The sequence below is a fragment of the Meles meles genome, chromosome 2 (assembly GCF_922984935.1).
Source record: "Meles meles chromosome 2, mMelMel3.1 paternal haplotype, whole genome shotgun sequence".
Lineage (NCBI taxonomy): Eukaryota > Metazoa > Chordata > Mammalia > Carnivora > Mustelidae > Meles > Meles meles.
In genome coordinates this window covers 78,019,082-78,034,603 of record NC_060067.1, presented here as the reverse complement: position 1 = coordinate 78,034,603, position 15,522 = coordinate 78,019,082, and the positions used below count along the sequence as shown (strand labels likewise).

The 15,522-nt window shown below is 32.7% G+C and overlaps 1 pseudogene; it reads right to left on the bottom strand.

Annotated features, from left to right (window-relative positions):
- Positions 1-664: 664 nt before the first annotated feature.
- LOC123937010 lies at positions 665-1,032 on the bottom strand (annotated as a pseudogene).
- Positions 1,033-15,522: the final 14,490 nt, after the last annotated feature.

Genomic DNA, 15,522 nt, shown 5'->3' with positions numbered 1-15,522 from the left:
ATCATGGAGCAAAAGATTAAATATATAAGAGAAACACACAATTATGTCACAGGTTTTCCCACACAAAAGTCTGTTAAAATGCAGATCCAGTTTAATTTTGAAAGATCCTTTTCCTTTCATCCCTATCAGTGTATTATTATTATTACACTGAAAATATTTAAATTAGCTTCATCATTACAAAATATTTGACAAGGATTCTCAATATGCAAAAATAAAAACCAACAATTAAGGTAAATCTAGATATGTATTTTCTTAACTACAGTTTAAGCAAGAAATATTATCAATCATTCCACTCAGTTAATGACTGACAAACATATTTTACAAGATAATCTTTTATTTTCAAGGACATCCTCCTTAAAGTTGGTATATACTAGCTTTCTCTCTCTTTTTTTTTTTTTTTTTTTGGAGCAGTTCACTCTTTTTTTTTTTTTTTTTAAAGATTTTTATTTATTTATTTGTCAGAGAGAGAGAGACAGAGAGAAAGATCACAAGTAGGCAGAGAGGTAGGCAGAGGGAGAAGCAGGCTCCCTGCCGAGCAAGGAGCCTGATATGGGACTCGATACCAGGACCCTGGGATCATGACCTGAGCCGAAGTCAGCCGCTTAACCAACTGAGCCACTCAGGCGTCCCAGCAGTTCACTCTTTATTAACGCTCGGCCCCGGGTCACTTGGAGCTGGTGTACTTGGTGACGGCCTTGGTGCCTTTGGACACGGCGTGCTTGGTCAGCTCCCCAGGCAGCAGCAGACGCACCGCCGTCTGGACTTCCCGGGAGGTCAGTGTGGTTCGGCCCGAGTACTGGGCCAGCCGGGCAGCCTCGCCAGCCAGGCGTTGGAACACGTCATTCACAAACGAGTTCATGATGTTCATGGCCTTGAAGAGATGCCAATGTCTGGGTGCACCTGCTTCAGCGCCTTGTAGATACACACTGAGTAGGTTTCCTTGCGCCGGCCTCGCCTTCTGGACTTCTTATCGCCCGCACCACGGCCCCTTCGGCCCCCCCGCTGCAGCTGCTGGCCATGCTCCGAGCTCATCCTGCCGCTCCTCCTAACCACTAGCTTTCTCTCTTGCTTGTACTTTTTTACTCTGTAATATCTCTTCACTTAATTAATTTGAAAATCTTAATTTAACAAACATGGTGAAGATTTTCTGACACAACAACTGTTTAAAATGTATTTTACTCATCTGACTTGTGGCCTCTGATCTTTGAGAATTAGTTAATCCTAATTAACTCAATGGGTGGGATCCCATGTGGATGAACTCAGAGTATAATTTATTTCATGTTCAAAAGAGGACATAAAGTCATTAATTTGTGTGACATGTAAGCTAAACATTTTGCTATTTTCTGCCTCACTAAATCTCAGACTGGCATTTCTCAGACCAAAATGTTTCACCGAAAAAGAAAAAAAAAAAAATAAATAACAGACTTTAGCTTCTTCACTACTGACCACTACATATTATCTAACATAAAAATATCTCCAAAGATATCTAAATATTACAGATTTTATGGGCACCTGGGTGGCTCAGTTGGTTAAGCAACTGCCTTCAGCTCAGGTCATGGTCCCAGAGCCCTGGGATTGAGTCCCACATCAGGGTCCCAGCTTCATGGGGAGTCTGCTTCTCCCTCTCACCTCCCCTCTCATGCTCTCTCTCACTCTGTCTCTCTCTCTCTCAAAATAAACAAAAAATATTTAATAAATATATATTATCGATTTGAGCATATACTGATCTTTAGTCAGTCTTTATTTCTATTTTAGGACAGGTTGTGTATTACACTGTGTGACTAAACCCATTATGGCCAAAATGGTAGAGGAACCACAAAGTGCCTAACACTTGGTATTTGGTCAATAATATTTTTTGAATATATGCATAACAAGTAGCATGGGGATTATATAGTAAATTCTGGGATTGAATTTCTTTATAGAAAGCTCTGGACATGTAACTGAAAATAGATTGAGGACAAGTAGTAAAGAGTTTTAATCACCAATTGATTATTATTTTAAAGATGATAGAAAATAATTGAAAGATTTTACATAAAGAAAAACATTTTCAAATTTATCTCTTCAGTTACTAGAACCAGGAAAAGCAGTAGGATACTGCTTAAAAAATAATAGGATTAAAAATATATATTTTTTATTTATTGAGGGAGAGAGAATTCATGCCCAAGGGAGAAGGGCAGAGGGAGAAAGAGAGAAAGAGAATCTCAGGCGGACTCCATGCTGAACATGGATCCTGACACAGGGCTCAATCCCATGACCTTGAGATCATAACCTGAGCTGTAGTCTGGAGTGGGACACTCAACCCACAGAGCTACCCAGATGCCCCCAAAATAATAGGATTTTAAATAAATCATAACTATTTATCTCATGAGGATTTGTTGAAGATCTACATATATATTTTCAATATTTGGTTAAATATATGTTCATATGGAGTTTAAGGGACCAGTTATAGTTGGGAAAACAAATATGTGACCCATTTGCATAGTAATACTTGAAATAATGAGTTGAAGACTTTTATAGAGATAATTAGGGTAAAGAGAAGAAAAAATGGAACAAATTGATAAGTTTTAAAGAGAAAAAATAGGCAACAGAACCAATGAAAAAGAGATGTATAGAGGTAGAAGAGGAAATCTATCAGGGCCTGTCATGATGAATTTTATGTGCCAACTTGACTGGACTACAGTGATCAGTTGTTTACAGGTTGCTGTGTAGGTATTTTAGAGATAATATCCAAAAAATAACCAGATTACTGTTAAAAGATAAACAGGGATAATATAGAATATAGGACTTTTTTGTGGGGGGGGGAGCAAAAATCAATTTGAATCAGGCAGCATCCTATCTAGCAGATAAAAAGGAGCTCCAAAGAACTGTATAAAATGAAATTTTATAGGTAGGAGAAAGTGGAAATGAAGAAGTTATAATGACAAAAAGCGAGGTGATTATTACAAGACTACTTTCCTTTAGGGGTTGACAACGGTTTAGTCAAAAGATTACCTAACTAAACTAATGCTGATTAGGAGATTCTTGACTGACTGGTTTAAGATTCCATTTCTGGGAAAGATGAAACTGTAACTAAGTTATGTTCATTTGGTGATGTGGGGCTTAGCATAAAGGAATCCATTTGGGGCCTGTTGTTGTATTATTGTGTTTGTTTTTAATCAACACATAGAAAGTTTTCATGATGTATTAACAGTTCAATCAAAAACATTTCCTCTAGATGTGGATGGGAGATGGATTAAATGGGTGGTAAGAATTAAAGAGGGCACTTATGATGAGCACTGGGACATATAAGTGATGGAATCACTAAATTCTACTCCTGAAGCTCATACTACATTATATGTTAACTAACTGGAATTTAAATAAAAACTTAAAAGTACAAAAAAGGAAAAGAAAAATAAATAAAAATGGGGTACAACTTACATGTAGTGAAATGTACAGATCTTGGGTGTACAGTTCAATAAATATCTTATTGGTTTCATTTCAAGAAAAAAAAACATTTCCTCTATTTTTCTGACTGTACAAAAAATGGACTGGAAAATTAGATTGACAAATGTTCAGAATACTTAGTTGTCATTGACTTAATTTACTTTTCTTTTTTTGTGTTTTCAATTCAAATTTTATAAGATGGCTAGAGTGTTAACAATGTTACTGATAATCAAATATTGGTTAGATATAGGTAAGAAATTTAAGAAAAAATAATGGCATAAAAGGTAAAATTATTCTTGAATAAGTTGATTAAAATTTATAAAGAATAAAAATAAAGAAGAAATATAAAAAGAAGGATAGATAAAATGTGTAGATGCTGGTGGATTTGAAGATCTGAGGGCATTCCATTTAGATGGTTTTCAATTTTTCCATGTGGTATGAAGTAAGTGAATAGTTAAAGAATATCAAGAAATTGAGGGGCTTTAAGGACTGATTTTAAATTCTCTATTGCTAGTGACTATAAAAAAACTAGACTAGTGGGAAAAACAAAATAAAACAAAACAAAACACAAGATGTGAGTTAATACTTAGTTGGCCTACTTGAACATTAGAGAATTATCACATGGTAATGAATCGTGAGAAAAATGGGACAAAACTACACAATTTCAGGAGATAAAAGTTTTTGTAAGGAAAATCCTCATGAACATGGCATTTGACATATCCTATTCAGCAGGAGAAAATGTAGACAGAGAAACAAGCTCCTCAAAGCAGAATATCATAAGAGCAAAAATTACATGACCCAAAGTAGGGACAAGGTACAAGGACTATTCAGTGAATGATGAAACAATCAGAGTGGCTATAGTAACAAAACAAACAAAAAAACAAAACAAAACAAAAAAACAAAAAAACAAAAAAAACAAAAGGCACAAAAGTAGGAGATGAGCATACTTTATAATCAGTTCTAGCTGCCTGTGTTTTTCACTGAAATTTATTTTCCTGTTTTCCATATACTACTGAAAATTATCCAGAAAAACAAAACTGTTTAAAAAGTAGACAGCATAGAGAGACTATGGACTCTGAAAAACAACCAGAGGGTTTTGAAGGGGCGGGGGTGGGGGTGGGAGGTTGAGGAACCAGGTGGTGGGTAATAGGGAGGGCACGTACTGCATGGAGCACTGGGTGTGGTGCAAAAACAATGAACACTGTTAAGCTGAAAATAAAGAAATAAAAAAAAAAGTAGACAGCATAGTAAGAAGTGAATATGCAAACAAAACAATGATATTAGGTAATCCCAAAGGCTCTTTCAGTCATGTTCTAATCAATATTCAACTGTATATAGTCTTCTTAGCTAATTTTACAAGGCAATAATAACGCTTATTTCATTCATACTACTGTTAGAACACAAACAAAAGAATAAAATACCATCACTGTTAGGCAAGAAAAACATATTTAAGAAAGAATTTAAAAAAATTGTCTTTCAATCTCATATTACTTACAACACTACTTTTTAGAATAAAATTTTTGACCTAACAAGATTAAATCATTGTGTATGAACTATATAATTTGAACTTGTTTTATTTAATGTGAGATAGAAGATATAGTGAAAGGAGAAAGCCATATGTTTCTGTAAAATTTCATCTCACAATTGTTAAATAATGTTATCTCTTAGTGCTACTAGTCACTAAGGATTGCTCTCATAGCAATTTTCCAATTAAATGTGACACTGAAATATATAAAGATGTAAGAGTTACTAGAAATAACTTTGTCCTTCCTTCTTAGAGCTGGTCTTATTCAATATCTAATACAAAAACTTTTCCAGTCTATGCCATTGAAATATCCATAGGAACATCATCAGTGTCAAACTTTCCCTTCTCCTCTTTTTCACTCTTGTGTTCAACTGTTTTGGTTCTTAAAAATTCCACAGTAGTGAAACATATGGTATTGTCTTTCTCTAACTGACTTCCTTAGCATCATACTCTCCAGCTCCGTCCACATCATTACAAATACCAAGATTTCATTCTTTTTTTATGGTTGAATAATATTCCTCTGTGTGTGTGTGTGTGTGTGTGTGTGTGTACCACCTTTTCTTTAGTATTCACCAGTCGATGGATACACTGACTACTTCCATATCTTGGCTATTGCAAATAATGTTGCTATAAACACCAGGGTGCATGTATCCTTTTGAATAATTGTTTTTGTATTCTTTGGGTATACTCAGTAGTGGGATTGCCAGATTATAGGGTAGTTCTATTTTTAACTTTTTGAGGAACTTTCTTTTACTTTTGAATTTTAGCTTAAGTAAGAAAGCATTTCTACATAACCAATGCAAATATTGGAGTTAAGAAATGAGGTAGTGTATTTGTAAATATCTTTTGGTAAGATGCACCATTAAAATATTGTATCCTGATTAATAGAATAAAATTTAAAATGTTCATGTTTCCAAATGCTTTATTTAAAAATGAAAAATATTATAACTTAGTATATTTAGCTATATGCTTTAATGTCACAGTAGCAACAACATGAGAATTACATATAAACAATGATTTTCTTTTTTCTTCTTCACATAATGTATTTCAATAAATTACTTATTCTTATATAATTCACACACACACACACACAGAGGCACCTGTTTTTTTGAATTAAGTACATATGAAATATTGACATATAGAATGCATATTTTTCCATCAATTTATATATATATTTTTTAATATCTGAGTTAAGTAGTACCTGAAAGTAATGTAACATACCTTCAAATGATTCCATTTTGTCTTCAGGGACTTTATAACCCTTTAGATACCTATGGAATTCCCTGACAGATTTAAATGTGGTTTGCTTGTATAAAATAAGACTAATTTTTCACCAGTTAAAATGATTTAATAAGTAATTAGTTAAATATTGACAGAACTTATTCATTTGAATTACCAAAATAAGTTGGATTCCATTTGCATGTGTTCAATTAATTTTGTAAAACATATGACAAAAATGCCATTTTCAGATTTATCTATAGGTGGAGCATAAGACTAAACTGTACACAGAAGCAAGGTGGACAACCAGCTGTGCCAAGAGACATGGTTAATAATCAAAGTTCTTAGAGAGGGACTAAAGGGATGCTGGGGTTCACGGAAAAGCAGAATGTGAGAATCCCAGGTTTTCATTTGTTTCGTTTTTTGATGGTAGAGAAGCTGTATTGCTGAAGACAACTATTAAATCCAATGATGAGCTCTTTCTAAAGGTCAGAAAGCAAGCTTCTAATATAAAGATATTTAATTTGTAATGAAAAGGTCTTAATGGGACATTAGGTGAGATTGGTCTACGATTAAGCTCAGGAAAATGGTGTAGAAACATTACAGAAAAGGGGATTTTTAATATTCTGATAAGAGTCACTGATTTCTAGGTTGTATTATTCCTTCAGGTTGATTAAAACCTTTAATAGAATGATACATCCCAAGGGCTGTTGATACGTGTATTGGTGCTTGATCCCTACCTAAATTACCATGAGTGCTAATCTCATGTAACAGATTCACTCTACATTTCTAATATGTACCTCTTTTACTTGTTTCAATATTTTATAATTTTATAATCAATCAGTGTTTCATATTCTACTTAAAGGGCATTTGTCTTTTCAAAAATTGTTAAATGCTGTCATATTGTCAAACAAGTGAGGCCTTGATACTGGCATTTATTTCTTTTAAAAAGAAAGCATCTGGGGCACCTGGAGGGCTCAGTTATTAAGTGGCTGCCTTTGGTTCAGGTCATGATCCCAGTGCCCTGGGATAGAACCCCGTATCAGGTCTTGCTCAGCAAGAAGAGCCTGCTTCTCCCTTTTGCTCTGCCTACTGCTCTCTCTCTGCCAAATAAATAAATAAAAAATTTAAAAAGAAAGAAAGAGAGTCCTATGTCTGTGAAAAAAATTAAATAAAACACTAAAAATTATGAATCTTGAGAAGGATACATGAACCACTATCTTTACAGCCCCCAAATTTATCATTTTCAGGAATATTTTACTAAAAGGAAAATACAAACAATAACCTGACAACAGACACACTGTGCTGATTCTGTCTTCTCCCAGGAAGAAATGAGAGGACAGGATGATTTAAGGGGAAAAGAAAGCATTAAACTTCTTGTGGAAAGCAGTGAAACTGTATCATAATGTATATAGATTATGATTCAGTTCTAGGGCACAAAACATTATTTTGAAATTATGATATAATCAAATGTAAATATATATTTTAAGGTTTTTTGGTCAAATTATACAATTGCTTAAAAATGATAAGGTTACTAGTGATCTAAAAAATAATAAAAGTTAATTCAGTATTTGTTGTAGAATTCTGCATTCTGACAATTGGCAATTTGGTACTACATTACTCTAAAGAGTTATTCCAAGTCCTTGTGTCTACTTTTAAAAATCAGACGTGATATTCTTGTAAATTCTGTGCTAATGCTCAAGACATGTGATAGTATCAGCGCATAACTTATTGGCAAGACAGAACTCCCAGAAATATATATTATAAACATATTTTCTTCTGCTCTATTTTATATGCTTCTAAAACTAAGTTACATGAAGTGATGTCCTTCTGAGGAGCATCATTCATGCATGACTAATTGATGAAAGATTTTGTTTTGAATTTCTAGGGCAAGTTTGCCTTTGTGCTTTAGTAACTACTACTTGTTTTCATCTTACTACAAATACCATTAAGTATGCTTGTTGCATTAGTAATTTTTCCTGGTGTAATTAGTTAAAAATCGCTTATTATAAGTTTCTGAATAGTCAAGAGAAAGTAAAATCAGAGGATTTTAAAAGTAACTTGTTTCTCAGTTATAAATACAAAATAATAAATTAATGTAGAATGAGCTTACAAATGTAATTTGTCAACTAAAGCCTACTTTTAAAAATAAGAACATTTAAAGGAGAAAAAGTGATTATCATTAAAGTATCAGCATTGATCCCTTCATTTTTCTACCCTAATCTTACCTATGTGTCTGTCTGTCTACTTCTTAGTCTATTTGTGCCATTCTTCAAGAGCTCTTACTCTGTGGTCTGGCTTTATTTATAGGTATGGCAAGCATCTAATTATATGGGGCAAAGTCTCTGTGTTTTAATCACCTAGTGTCCAACATCGAATTAGTATAACATTGAGTATAATTGAGAATCACTTCAAAAACATAATTTACTCAGTAGTGTTCACATTTTAGCAAAAATTTTAAAACAAGAAATTGTAATTAACATCAGCCTAATATACTTAAGTGTATCAGAGATCAAGTATATTGTCACTGATATTTCTAAAATTAAAATACAGTTTGAGAAAAATGTTTCTGTAAACTAGGGAGTGAAATAATTAGTTTTCATGAGAAACAACTCATGCAGATTCACTATTATAACTGTAAGTATATATCAGTATTCTAGAATGGAACTGTGAATATGTCAAGAAAGGAAAGTTTTGCTTTTTTAATTTTAATGCGCTATGTACATTTTACAACGGATATGCATTTATAGTAACTTGAACTAAAGTTTTTTTTTAAAGATTTATTGATACAGAAATTTTAAAAATAGAAAGCTGACCAGGATTTGAAAGATATTTTCTCCTCATTTTTCATGGAATTGTTTTTAAATTATCTTAAATGGATATAACATAGTATAATATTAATAAATAATAAGTCAAATGGAAGGAAGAATCATAAATATCCAAAACATTCAAAAGGTAATAATAGTAATGTCTACATCAAATATAAAGCATTTAGGAAAAGAAGAAAAATGTATCAATTCCCAAAACGGGATATCTCTAATAATACACACACAAAAATAATATTTAACATATGTTGTTGATTTTAAAATGTGAAAGGGCATTTTTTGTAATAAGCAAGGATTGGGTTTGAATTAAATAATTATTAATACACAGTGAAAACAGTATATAATAAAATTGTGACAATTGCAAAACACTTGTACTATAAAATATGAAATGTCTCAGATAGAAAATAAAATATCAAAATATTTCAGGGTAGAGCAAATTAAATGACAAGATACAACACTTTAAGAGGACCTACTTTATCAATCCAAATCAGAGTTAAGATGTGAATGAATTCACTCATGAAAGGAAGGACTGATGGAGAACTGATGAAAAAAGCAACACTGAAACTTAATCGCTCAGTATAGAGGAAGTCTTAAGACTAGCAATTGAACAAACTCATCAAACATGTGTTATTATCAGTCCAAAGCCAGTAAAAAGCCACATTCATTTATTCATTTACCTTTAAAGAAAATCTGTGAAGCTAAAGAGGTTTAATTTAAAACAATATAGAAGTAGAATTGATTTTACCATTTTTTCTAATCTAGTAAAACCCTAGAGAAATGTAAGGAACATTAAATTCTAATAGGTAAAGTATTTTTCTAGCATCATGAGCATACATCACAAGCGTCCTCAAAAGTGTTTTAAGAAATGTTTGAAATTAAGTGAAAATTATTAAATCCAATGTCTAAAGAAACATTGATTTGTTATTATTCTTAAAAAGAATGATATAAATGAATGAGAATTCTAATAAGTAATGTACCAGTGATCAAAGGGAGAAAAAAAGTTAGAACAATAATACAACAGATCAGCCTTGCAAATCTGAAAATTTGAGTTCTGGCATATATTAGATTTAGAGTTTGGGCTGCTATTTTCCTTTCTGTAATTTAAAACAAAACAAGAACTGTCTGACCGAATGCATAGATATATTTAATGTACTATTCTATTTTGTATCGTGTTATTAAATATCACAGATTGTGCTTATATTTTTCATATAATTATATAAGCTTAATTCTACCATGGAAGTTTTATTTCTCCATAATATCATCATTTCTCCATGATAAAGGATAAAATAATTTGAAACAAGCAATTAACACTGATGCAGTGAATGTTATCATTTTGTATCTTGTTAAGTGCTCCTTCACAAAAAGTTACAAAAAAGAAGTGGATAATTTGAGGACTATACAACTTTCAGTGCTGTGACAAGGATGGCAAACATGTGACTTCTTTTCCAGCTACTATTTTGATTTTCTGTGATCTATCACAAATTCCAAAGCTTGAATATCTATTGATTAAACATAAATTAACACCAGAGAGAAATACCTGCATAAGGGAGACTTTAGGATATACCAAAAGATTTGAGCACTAAATAGAGTCTTATCTGAATGGCTTATATCATCCCTTCCAGTCTTGGAAGGTGATTGCATTTCATTTTGTTATACTCAACAAGGCACATCAGTCCAGTTCAATAATTAATAGATTCTATATTCTAAGTGGAAAGAAAGCAAGTAACTGGTATAAACTGAGGAACATACTAGGACTGACTCTGGCAGGGTTGAAATACAGGGATGGAAATTTTTGGAAGGGTTAAACAGGAAGACAGCTAGAGAACTGCATGAGGGACACTCCAGGACAGAGATAAGGTAATGGAAAAAGAGAGTGGTACCATAAAGAGCAAGTTTTACATTCTCCTCCAGCTTGCCATGGGTCATCTCTGAATTTTGTTTCCCATACTGCTGAGTGTGTGAAATTGAGAACTAATAAAATCACTTAAATTTCTTAAGATTTCATTAAGAACATGAATTGAGAGCAATTTATACTTAGACAAATTTAATAGTAGCATCTATCAGTAATATATTTTCTTCTTTTTCTAAATTTTTATTGTGTTATTTTAGTCACCATACAATACATCATTAGTTTTTGATGCAGTGTTCCAAGATTCATTGTTTACATATAACACCCAGTGCTCCATGCAATATGCACCCTCCTTCATACCCACCACCAGGATTACCACCCCTCCACCCACCCCCCAAATCCTTCAGTTTTTTTTTTTTTTTTCGGAGTCCAGTCTCTCCTTGTCTCCCTCTCCGATTTCCCCCTCTTCACTTTCTTATCTTTATGTGCAAACTTCTAACTACTTCAAAGAAATTACTTCATTTAATACACCAAAATCACTTTGAAGTAAAGAAATTAAACATTTTAGAGAAGGAATCCAAGACACACAAAAAGTTGAGGAGCTTTTCTAGTATTAATCAGCTATCAAAGGGAAGGAGCGGGTATTTTAACCAGACTGTCCATTCCAAGATCTTGGATATTTACTCTGATGCTACATAAATTCCAAAACTGGTGGGAGACTATTTAAAAACTTAACCAAGGATTTAGTCTTATTAGTACTGAAATTTGCATGACACTGGCAATTCCACCACAAACACCATCTCCATAAAAATCATTTAAATTGCTCATTTATTAGGCAGGGTCTCATTCAATGGAATTTATTATTAGAAAATGATTTTTTAAAAATGTATACATTCAAAGGATAAAGATTATTTTTAATAATGGGAAATTGGAAATGACATGGTTCCTTCTTTAGAGAAATAGCATACCTGCTTTATGGATTATTAAGTATGCATAAGAAATGTGAAGACTTTTTGGGAACATGGCAAATTGCATACAAATCAACAAAAAGTAAAACATAAAAAAGGTTAGATTCACAATTCTTTATAAGCTATATTTTACCTGTATATAAAATTTACAGCTGGAAAAAAATACATTCAGAAATACAAGAGAAACTAGATATTTTAGGATAGTGAAAACATGTATGTTTATTTTATCCTTTTTATGTTTCTTTTTCTAACATGCAATTTTACTTTTAATAGGATATTATTGAATGGAAACTGGGAGCCTTTTTTTCTGGAAAGTTATTCGGCAATATTTCTCTGCTCTTTGACCTTTAAATCCTAGGAATTAATCCTAGGAAATCCAAAGATTTCCAACGTCGAGTTTCATAGTGCAATTATTTGCGACAATAAAACATTGGTAACAAAGTAGGTATCTAAAATAGGTATACATTTTGTCTCAATCTTGCATCATCTATACAATAGAAACAATCGGGTTGTGAGTATTTAGTAGAAAAATAGTAACATAGGACCTTGTCAAGAAATAGTGCAATTAGTTTAACTGTCTTATCTCTGTGAGTTGAATTTATAGATAATTTAACTTTTTAAAGACCTCCACTTGTCAAATTTTCAGTGATTAGCTTACATAGTATTACTCTGATTTTTGCAAGAAGCAAATATGTATGTTTGTGTCTCAAGAGTCACTGGGGATGTTCATTCAAAAATTTAAAAAAAAAACAACTTTTTTTTTAGTGTTTCATTCTTTTTCCCCAGAAAATTGTATAATATGAAAACCAAAAAAATACTTTTATTTGATGGCAAGATGTATAATATCCGATGAAATTAAATAATTTCCTTTGCTTTTGGTCAAGATACTCTCATCTTTTGTCAAATTTTTATTTAAATTCCAGTTAGTTAACACATATGGAATATTGGTTCCAGGAATAGAATTTGGTAATTCAACACTTACATATAATACCCAGTGCTCAATATAACAAGTGCCCTTCTTAATACTTATTAATAATACCATCACTTATTCAACCCATTCCCCTCCAGCAACCCTCAATTTCTTCTCTATAGTTAAGAGTCTCTCATGGTTTGCTTCTCTATTTTTTCCCTTCCCCTATGTTTATCTGTTTTGTTTCTTAAATTCCATATATGAGTGAAATTATATAGTATTTGTCTTTCTCTGACTGACTTATTTTGCTTGGCATGTTACACTCTAGTTCCATCCATATTGTTACAAATGGCAAGATTTCGTTCCTTTTTTAAATGGCTGAATAATATTCCACTGAGTAAGTGTGTGTGTGTGTGTGTGTGTGTGTGTGTGTGCACTTCTTTATCCATTCATCAGTTGATGGACATTTGGGTTCTTTCCATAATTTGGCTCTTGTTGATAATGTTACTATAAACATCGGGGTATATGTGTCCCTTTAAATCAGCATTTTTTATCCTTTGGGTAAATACCTAGTAGTGCAATTTCTGGGTCAATCTATTCTCATTTTGATTTAAGTTACACTAAGTAAAACAACAGCCAAATATTCATATATGGAGCAAGATTTATGTTTGTTATATGTACCTCCATTTATTTAAACCCATTCCCTAACTTTTGCTCTACTTTAAAATATGAGTAGTAATTACAGCTTTGTAGGATGACCCTTCCAACAAAAAGTTGACATATATTTGTTCGATAAAAACCCATTATTATCTCTGCAACCTGTACCTTGTCGACTGTGGGCAAACAGAACAATTTAATCTCAAGTACTTTCAATTATTCTTCTAAGTAGTGCCTTAGATGACTATTTAATAAAAGATTCTTTTAAAATTAGGACCTTCTGAATTATAGTGTGTCAAATTTTCAACACACAGAAAATTGGTACTGAAAAATTCATATAAATATAAAATAAACATGTCTACGTATATTCTAAATTTGTTTGCAGTGGCATCAGCAAGACTTACAGTAGGGATACTCTACCAATTTCAAGTAAGTATATTTAGAATATGCTAAAATTAAATTCCTTTGTTTTTTTTAAAGGTCATTTTAATTTTTTGTGTTATAGCTTTATCATAATATTATCTATGAACACTATTCAAAAGGCTATATTATCTTTAAGAATGTATTTTTTATTAGGCAAGATAAATGACATTTATAATGTTTATATAAGTTCTAAGTGATTGGAAGATTTTACTCTTCAAAGATCATTTCTATAAATAGCGTTATGAAGTGATATTACTTTATCACTTGACTAGCACTGTAGCATCATTTTCAAGGAATCTATCCTTGAAATCCAATGCATTTTAAGAAGGTTAATTAAGGTCAAATTTATAACGGGATGGAATAGAATCTAGAATCAAAGTAAAGTAACTTAATACCAGACTGTGTAATGGTTCCCAAATAGAATACATTGATATTTAGGAGAGGAGAAATAGAATGGGTAAATAATTGTACCACACACATAAAGGAATGTCTGCATATTCAGAGATACTGATGTATCTGTAGCTCAGTGCTGCTAGCTGAAAAATTCTTTTAGGTCATTATATTAACTTCCTTGAGTTGCTGTAACATATATCACAAACCCTGGCTTAAGGCAAAAGAAATTTATTGTCTCATAGTTTTGGAAGCTCAAGGACTGAAATAAGGTGTTGGTCAGGCGACCAACTTCCTCTGAAACCAATAAAGGGGATCCTCCTTTGTCACCTCCTAGTATCTGGTGACGGCAGTCAACCCTTGGCATTTCTTGCCTTACAGCTGCATATCTGCTCTGCCTTTGTCATCACATAGAATGCTCCCCGTATGTCTGTGCTTTGGCCATCGATTTTTACAAAAACACCACTCACAATGAATCAAGGGAGCACTTTATTCCAATACGAGCACATCCTGACTTAACTGACATACATTAAAATGGCCCTATTTCCAAATAAGGTCACATTCTGAGGTACTTGTGTTTAGGACTCCAACATATCTTTTGTAAGGGGAAGACTGGGGGAAGCAATTTTACCAATAACAGTCATGATAACTATTGTTATGAGGTTCTTTAAAAAAAAATAGTGACCTTTCTATATTAACTGTTGGCAGTTCTGTACAAGTCTATAAATATTTAGGACTCAAAGCATAACAAACCATTCTACCATAACACATCTAGGGGTGTGCAGCGTAAAAGAATAGCAGTGCCTCAGGAAGTCCTCTGTCACTGTGATAAGAATTCTACCTCTTCAAATGGAGGAAAGGGGTTTTCCCACCACAAAAGGAGTTGTATAAGATGTAAGGTTTTCAACACACAGTAATTGCTAGTAGTAGAGGTTCTACTGAGTAGGAACCTTCTCCACATGAAGCATTCATCCTCCTACACTGCTCCTCCTAAATCTCTACTGAAGCTTCTTTGTAAGATTTAGATTATGTGGTTTTACTAATTTATAGAAAAGTTAATAATATGGATAAAATATTGCACAGAGGCACCTGGGTGTCTCAGTCAGTTAAGCGCCTGATTCTTGATTTCTGCTCAGGTCATGATCTTAGGGTGGTGAGATCTAGCCATGCTTCAGGCTCCACACTGGAGGTGGAACCTGCTTAATATTCTCTCTTTCCCTCTACCTCTGCCCATGCTTGCTCTCTCCCTAAAACAATAAAATTTTAAAAAACTGCACAGATTTTTATTTTTTCACTGTTTTCTTTCTGTTTATCAGCTTTCACATTTTCCAAGT